The sequence below is a fragment of the Sorex araneus genome, chromosome 3 (genome assembly GCF_027595985.1).
Source record: "Sorex araneus isolate mSorAra2 chromosome 3, mSorAra2.pri, whole genome shotgun sequence".
Taxonomy (NCBI): Eukaryota; Metazoa; Chordata; class Mammalia; order Eulipotyphla; family Soricidae; genus Sorex; species Sorex araneus.
The window spans coordinates 71291470-71299393 of NC_073304.1; the positions used below are offsets into that span (position 1 = coordinate 71291470).

Consider the following 7924-nt stretch of genomic DNA (forward strand, 5'->3'; position numbering starts at 1 on the left):
TAGAAATCATGTATATCTGAAAGGCAAGAACTGAAGCAAGGATGTTATAAGATGCTGGAAATGCTAATTTACATAATAGGTTAAGGACATTTTCTGTTAGATTCTTTTTTTATTAGTTGAGGTAACTGGTTTGTCATATGAATACACCACGGGGAGCTTGCCAGGCTCTCCCAGGCGGGCAGGAAACTCTCGGTAGCTTGCCAGGTTCTCCGAGAAGGAGAACTAGGCTATAAGATGGGTATATATAAAGTAGTAAGATGTCCAGTCTCCAATGGCAATGGAATAGAGCAGTTAAGAAATGATATCTGGAGCCAATTGTCAGTAACAATGATGGGTCTTCCCATTAATCACCGATTTCTCAGGCGGGCTCAGTAACATCTCATTTCGTCCTTTCCCTGAGATATCTTTAGCTTACTTCTCCCTCTAGGAGAAACTGGCAATCTTCTGAGTTTCCTGCCCACATGGGACAGCCTTGCAAGCTTCCCATGGTGTATTTATATGCAAAATCCAGTAACAAGCTGGATCTCATTCCCCTGACCCTGAAGAGCCCCCAGTGCAACATCATTAGGAGAGCCAAGTTGAGATAGACTTCTAAGTACATATATATTCAATATTATGTGGCATGGGCTCTGTTGCCAGGTTTGTTGAGTAGCCGTGAGATACTTCCCTACTCTGGCCTGCAGCTGTAGCCAACAGATGCCTGAGGGAGAGACAGGGCTGCCAGGCTGTTTGGTGATCAGTTGTCATTTATTCCAATCTCAGTCTAGCCATTTGTTTCATTATCCCTGTATGTCTGTTCCAGTCTCACTGTGCACACCATTCCAGTCTCAGACTGCCCCTCACTCTCATCTCCTACTTTTCCCTCTGCTACTCTTCCAGATTGCAACCTTAGTTGAAAGTCCAACCTCCCAGGTTGGGGGTCAAAACTACCCTCAGGTCAGATAGCACAATCAACATATGGAAAGCCCTCCCTTGGTGCTGGGGTAGGGGGCAGGAGGGGCTTGCTCTTCTAAGACAAATATTTCCTTCTGTTAGGAGATCCCCTCAAGGGCTTGCTTTTCATCTAAGAATATACTTCTGCTTTCCTTAGTCCATAAACAATTATCTTAGATATGTGTCTTAATAGTCTTTCTAGTCATTTTGTATGGACAAGTAAGAGATATATTAAGCTTATAAGGTGACTCTCGTGGGACATCTCTCTATAGATCCCAGACTACAGTCCCCAGGCTAGATTAGTCTGTCCTAACCCTAGCAGAGTCCTTGTCCAATAACTTCTCTTTGGGTCAGGACAGAATTTGTTCATGACCTTGCTCTTAGCTTAATATAAGTTTTGTGGCAATTGACAGTCTGGTTTCAATGCCGGGGTATATTACAGCTTGCTCTGGGTCCATCCAGTGCCTTCATTGAGACCCTGCTTTGAGTTGCTAGGAGCTAAGGGCAACTGAGGCTAAGTTGAGTAAGTATGACTGCCGCCCAGGAGTAAATGTTATTCAGAGTCAATTAACTCCCAAGTTACAAAAGCATAGGATTAACTATCTTCCCTGTGTCTATACAAAAAAGAACAAAAGCTCTAAAGTAAACTATGCAAAGGACATAAGGGAAAGAGAAAAGCAACATATCACTTACAAATACAAAAGTCAGAGTCCTTAGAAGGATCTGACTTTACAAGTGACAAGGTCAGATTTGGGGATATAGGTGATTAACAGATAGGGGAAGCAGAGCCCAGAGAAGTTCAAGATGAAAACCGAGGAAATGGGAGTATTTTGGGAGCATTGTGATGGGTGTAACCCAATAAACCTAAGATCCCTGTGGCAAGGGAGAAAGGACAAGCCAATGTTATCTATCCTACAAGTACAGTCAGGAGGCTTCCAGGAGGCTGACCCAGGTTCAGTATCTGGCATCCCATATGGTCCCCAGAGCACTGCCAGGAGTGATTCCTGAGCTTAGAGCGAGAAGTAAGCACTGATCTCCAAAACAAAAAAAAATTCAAAATAGTAGTTTCTATCCTAGTAATTTTTTAGCCTCTCTCTTAACTTAGTATCAGTAAAGATGTGCCATAGTAACAACAACAAAGAGGACACTGGCCTCAGACACTGTTGGAAAACTTTGTTTTCAAATTTCAGAAGAATTTAAGAACAGGTAGCAGTTATACTTTTAAGGTTTGAAACCACTCGCTTATTAACCCATCTGGAATGGGCTTTCTGGAGGGGAGACTTTTGATTACTTTTTCACTTTACATGCTAGTCCTCAGTCTATTCAGGTTTTATTCTTACTCATGATTCAGTCTTGTGAAATTCTAAAATTTTAAACAATATTTTGCTAAGATTTTTTCATTATGTGTCACAAAGTTGTTGTTAATATTAAATTCTCACTGATCTTTTGTATTATCTGTATTATTGTTGGAGCTCTCCCCCTCTTCACTTCTGATCCAATTTATTGATCTCTACCTTCATAGCAATGGGATCTGAAAAGATACTGGATAAGATTTTTAGTCTTCAGGATTTTATGGCCCAACATGTGTTCTATCCTGAATAATGTCCCAGGCACATTGGAGAATTTATGGGGGTAGCCTTGCTACCCCCAGCACCACTGGGTATAGCCCTGGTGCTCCTGAACATCATTGGTTGGCCTTGGTGTTCTCAGCACTTATAAATACGAGCAGCATTAACCAAGTATGGTTACTAACCAAGTACTAACTCCAGTACTAACCAAGAAAACCTGCACAGTCAAGCTGAATATTGTCAGCAAAGATGCAAGGTACCTGAAGTGGAGCATGGAAAGAAGAAAGCTTCTTCAGTAAATGGTGCTGGAAAACATGCAAATAATTGAAAACGGATCTGTATCTCACAACATATGCAGAAATTATTTTAAAATGGACTTCAAAATGGACTCCAAACCTTGAGATTTGACCAGAAGCCATAAAATACATGGAGTCTATTGTGTATGATCAAAGTATACCTATTCTTACCTATTTTAGACTACGATATGATTGCAACATTGCTCTCCATTTTTTTACTTAGAATCTGTGGTTGTCATGAAAAGTTCAAGTGAGTCTTTGGTAAAGAACAGAATGTTAAATTTTGTTTCCTGATCACTCTGAACTTTTTGATTGGTGACTTTAGGCCATTGACATTTAAATAAAGACACTGACTACCATTTTAATATATTGATTCTGAGGGTCACATTTATCTTTGTTTTCTTATACTTTGATGTTTGCCTATTAGGTAGTGATCTGGTTCCATTTTCCTTTTGCTTGAGATTTCTAAGAATATTTATTTTTATATTGCCATCAAATTTGCATTCCATGTTTAAAACTCATATCCCCTATTAAGCCGACTCCCTATTAGCAAGAAAGTATTGAGTTCAGAACCCCCCCCCCACTTCATTACTCTGCAGCTTACTATTTCCAAGTAGGGTTTCTTTGTCTTTTACAAAGGACTATTTAGCATTGTTTGCAGAGCTAGTTTAATGGCTATGGATTGCTTTAACTTTTGTTGGTATGGAAACTGTTTTAAATATGAATGATAACCTAGCAGAATAGAGTTATTTTTGTTTAAAAGTTTTTATGCAACACTTTGGCTGTGTCATTTTCTTCTGGCCTATAGGGTTGCTTTTGATAAATCTGCTTTGAAGGTTCCTTGTATGTAAATCTTTACTTTGCCATTGCTGCTTTTAGCTTCTACCTGTTTTTAGCTTTCATCATTTTAATTATAATGTATCTTGGTGTTCTTTTATTCCAAGTTAAATTTATTTGGAGTTCTTAGAACTTCTGGATCAAGATATGTATCTCCTCCCTCCAATTCTTTCCTTTGGGAACTCCTTTTCCTTTTTCTTTTCCCTTCCTTTTCTTTCCTTTGGGAACTCCAGGGATGTCACTTTTATTTTTCTTGATGCTGTGTCATAGATTTCTTGTGTTTTCTTCCTTAAAAAAATATTATTTTTCCTTTTTTTTTTGGATAGTTTCACCTACGTTATCCTTTAGCACACTGATTTATTCCTTGGTTTCGGTCATTCTGCTAAACCCTCCTATTCCATCCTTGTAAGTTCTACTGCTGCATTTTTTTAGTTCAGTGATTTCTGGTTACTTTTCAGATAGATTCTCTCATACTGTTTCCAACTTCATTTCTCTTTGAAGATCTCCACCAGGGAGTTTCAAAGCTCTGATGTGCTTGAGGTCCATCCTAGAATTTTATATTCATCCATTGATGCAAGATGAAATTCTCCCCTTCACTGTAGCTCCTGCTAGTCAAAAGCTAGTGGCGAGGGTCAGATTTTATCCCAGCAAGGGTAGCAATCTGTATTTTATGCTTACAAATTCAAGAGGGGGACTGCAGCTTGAATTTGTGTCACTTTGTACCACTGCTGTGGATTTGCAATTACAAGCTTATTGGCAGGCTTGGATGTGTCTCATATTTCACAGCTGCTGATGCCAGACAGTGGCTGTGGTGTCCAGCAGGCTAGGACAACAGATTAAAGCCTGTGGTCACAATTGCCTAATAGCAACTCTGGTGACAATAGGAACTGTGGAAGATACTAGGATACTTGTGATTGCTAATTCCTTGCAGTAACTGTATTGTCGGGCACAAGTAGACCTTGGAAGCATCCTACATTTGGTAAGGTCTGTGGCACCATGTTTTACCACACCTTGATTACTAATCAAATATTTGAATGTTTAAAAGTGGACTGGATATAGGAGGCAAAGAGACTTCTGACCTGCAAGTGTTTTTGTTTTCTGTTTTCCCTAGAAAATACTGATTCTAGGCATTCCTTTAGGCTGTCTACTTTGTATCAGAAATGTGGTAGGAGGATCTGGCTTTGTTTAGTCCAAGTTGAGTGAATGTCACTCTGTGCTGGCCCCAGGTTATTCTACTCTTAAATTGGGAGTGTAGAATTTGTCCTCAGGCCGTTTTTTCATTCTTTCATCTAAGGGCAAGACTAGATCTCTTCCAATGGGCCATTAGGAACAGTCAGCTGCTCCTAAATTCCTTAGGGCCCATCAAGTTGTTTTTATTTATTTATTTATTTATTTATTGAATTGCCTTGAGATAGCCCATTCTAAAGCTGTTCATGATTAAGTTGTAGTCATACAGTGTTCTACAACCCATTGTGTAAGCACAAAATAAATAAATGAGCAGACGGTGGTGGCAGTGGCATGGTCTCTCTCACCTCTCACATAAATTTGGTGGCCAGGAGCCGCTTCCCCACTTCTGCCTGCTGCCACCACCAACAGGCACGTGAAGGAGTGAACAGGACCTCCATTTTTCCCACATGCCTGTTCCAGTCTCACAAAGTGCCCCATTCCAGTCTCACACTGCCCCATATTCCCGTCTCCTACTGTCCCCCATGCTAGTCTCTCTGGGCTCTGTCTCTCAGCCTTGGTAGCAGCCATCCGGGTGAGGTAGCACAATCAACATATGAAAGCCCTTCCTTTAGAGGGAGGCTCTTCTAAGATAAGACAAAGATCCCTTAGGGTCCTGAGATCTGCTCAATGGCAAAATACCACCTAGGGGTGTGTTTCTCTTTTCCATAGTCCAACAATCATTCAAACATTTATCTTAATTCTAATGCTTAATAATGCTAGTCATTTTGTATGGACACAGTAAGGGATACATTAAGTTTATAAGGTGGCTCTCCTAAGGACATTTTGCTATAGATCTCAGACTACAGTGCTCAGGCCAAATTAGTCTTTCCTAACCCTAGAATGGTCCTAATCCAGTTGTTAATCTTTGGATCATGACAGAATTTGTCCATGACCATGCTCTTAACTTACAGTTAAGTATTGTGGTTCTTGGCCTGGTTCATTTCAATGCCAAAGTAGCTCACAGCTTGCCCTGGATCTATCCAGTCCTACATCGGGACCCTGTTTTGGGGATGCTTGGAACTAAGGGTAACTTTTATACTCTTAGGCTTATGTCAAGAAAACACATGCCCAGGAGTGAATATTATTCGGAGTCAATTAACTCCCAAGTTAAAAAAGCATAGCACTGACTATCCTCCTGTGTTTATATAAAAAGGGCATTGCTCTAAAGTAACTTTGCAAAGGACATAAGAAGAGAAAAGCAATATTTCACAGACAAATACAAATCCAGAGTCCTTTGAAGGATCTGACCTTACAAATCAACAGAATCTGATTTGTGGGTAAAGGTGATTGACCTGTTGGGGAAACAGAGCACAGAGAAGAGGTTATAGATAAACACAGAGGAATGGGAGGGCTTCAGGACTACTGTGATGGGTCTTCATCATCATCACCATCATCATTATTGCATTTATCATTGATTTTCTCGAGCAGTCTCAGTAACATCTCCATTCGTCCTAGCTCTGAGATTTTAGCAGCCTCTCTTTACTCGTCCTTCACAATGGTGCCGCATTGGAGGCTCTTTCAGGATCAGGGAAAGAGAGCCATCATTGTTACTGTTTTTGGCATTTGGCATATGAATATGCCACAGGGAGCTAGCCAGGCTCTCCCAAATGTGATGGGTGTAACCGATAAACCTAAGCTCCCTGTGGCAAGGGAAAAAGGTCATACCAATGTTAAAACTAAAATGTTTAGAGATATATTCCAAATAAACACAGGAGCACAACACGGTGATTTGTGTAATCCAATAAACCTGATCTCTCTGGGACCAGAGAGGAAGGATAAACCTATGTTATCCTACAACCCATCCCTCCACCACTACATATTTTCCAGCACCAATGCCTCCCACCTCATCCTACCTCTATCACAGGCACTCTTTCTCTCTCTCTCTCTCTCTCTCTCTCTCTCTCTCTGAATTGTGATATGCACAACAGATACTGAAAGCTTATCATGTATATTCCTTAACCTATTTTCAATACTCAGTTCTTATCCAGCGTGATCATTTTCAAATATCATTGTCATACTGGTCCTTTCTCTGTCTTACCTACCCTCTGCCACCCCCAAGACTTGTGATAGATTTTAACCATTGACTAGTCCTCCTGGCCCCTGTTTTACTTGGCCTTGGATATCAGTCTCATACTACTAAGAGTATAATTGTGAGAAGTCTGTGAGTCTGTGTTTGGGCTTAACTTTTCTTTCTCTGAAGCACGGTGCCATATCTCCAAAGTTTGAGATCTTTTCTGAGAATGGAGAGATAGTACAACAGGAGAGACATTTGCAGACTTTAATTTGCCTCCCCACCCACACTCATATAGTCAGTCCCCTGAACCTCACCAGCATTGATTCTTGAGCACAGAGCCAGGAGTAAGCCCTGAGCACAGGTCTACATAGATAGATAGATAGATAGATAGATAGATAGATACACAAATACACACACATGTATTTGTATATATATCTATATGTATACATACAAATATATATCACTGTCTGATGTCAGAGAGTGGCTGTGTTGTACATACATGTAAATATAATATATATTTCTATATATGCATAGTATGTATATATGCATGTATATATATATGAGCACCCTCTCCCTCTTTCTTTTTTCAAGAAACCACTCAGGCTGCATCCTCTCCCTCTCCCTCTTCCAAAGAATGAAAAGAATAATCATCATTGGTAAAAGGCAGCTGCAGAAGCAACACATTTAACCAGCTTCATGTTCAGGGGAGGACGCTTTGGCTCCTTCTCATTGTTTCAGGTGCATGATCAGAGAAACTTCTCTCATAACAAACTATAGAACTGATCCTTGAAAGTATAATTCTGTTCCTCCCTCCCTCACTCCCTCCTTCCCTCCCTCGCTCCCCCCATACTTTTCTCTCTCTCTCTCTCTCTCTGCTCTTAACCCTGGACTGTACAACCCTCTGCCTGGGAAGCATTTTCCTTAATTTTTCATTCCAACTACAGCTCCATTTACACACACACACACACACACACACACACACACACACACACACATGTATAGTGTCTGGATTCTCAGGTGACCTTTGTACAGAGAATCCCATGCAGGAT

At 40.5% G+C, this 7924-nt stretch overlaps 1 non-coding gene across 1 annotated transcript; it reads right to left on the reverse strand.

The window, feature by feature from the left end:
• Positions 1–7468: 7468 nt before the first annotated feature.
• On the reverse strand, positions 7469–7677 carry LOC129403747 (small nucleolar RNA U3). Its single transcript, XR_008629425.1, has one exon. It is a non-coding gene; the product is annotated as a small nucleolar RNA U3 (small nucleolar RNA).
• Positions 7678–7924: the final 247 nt, after the last annotated feature.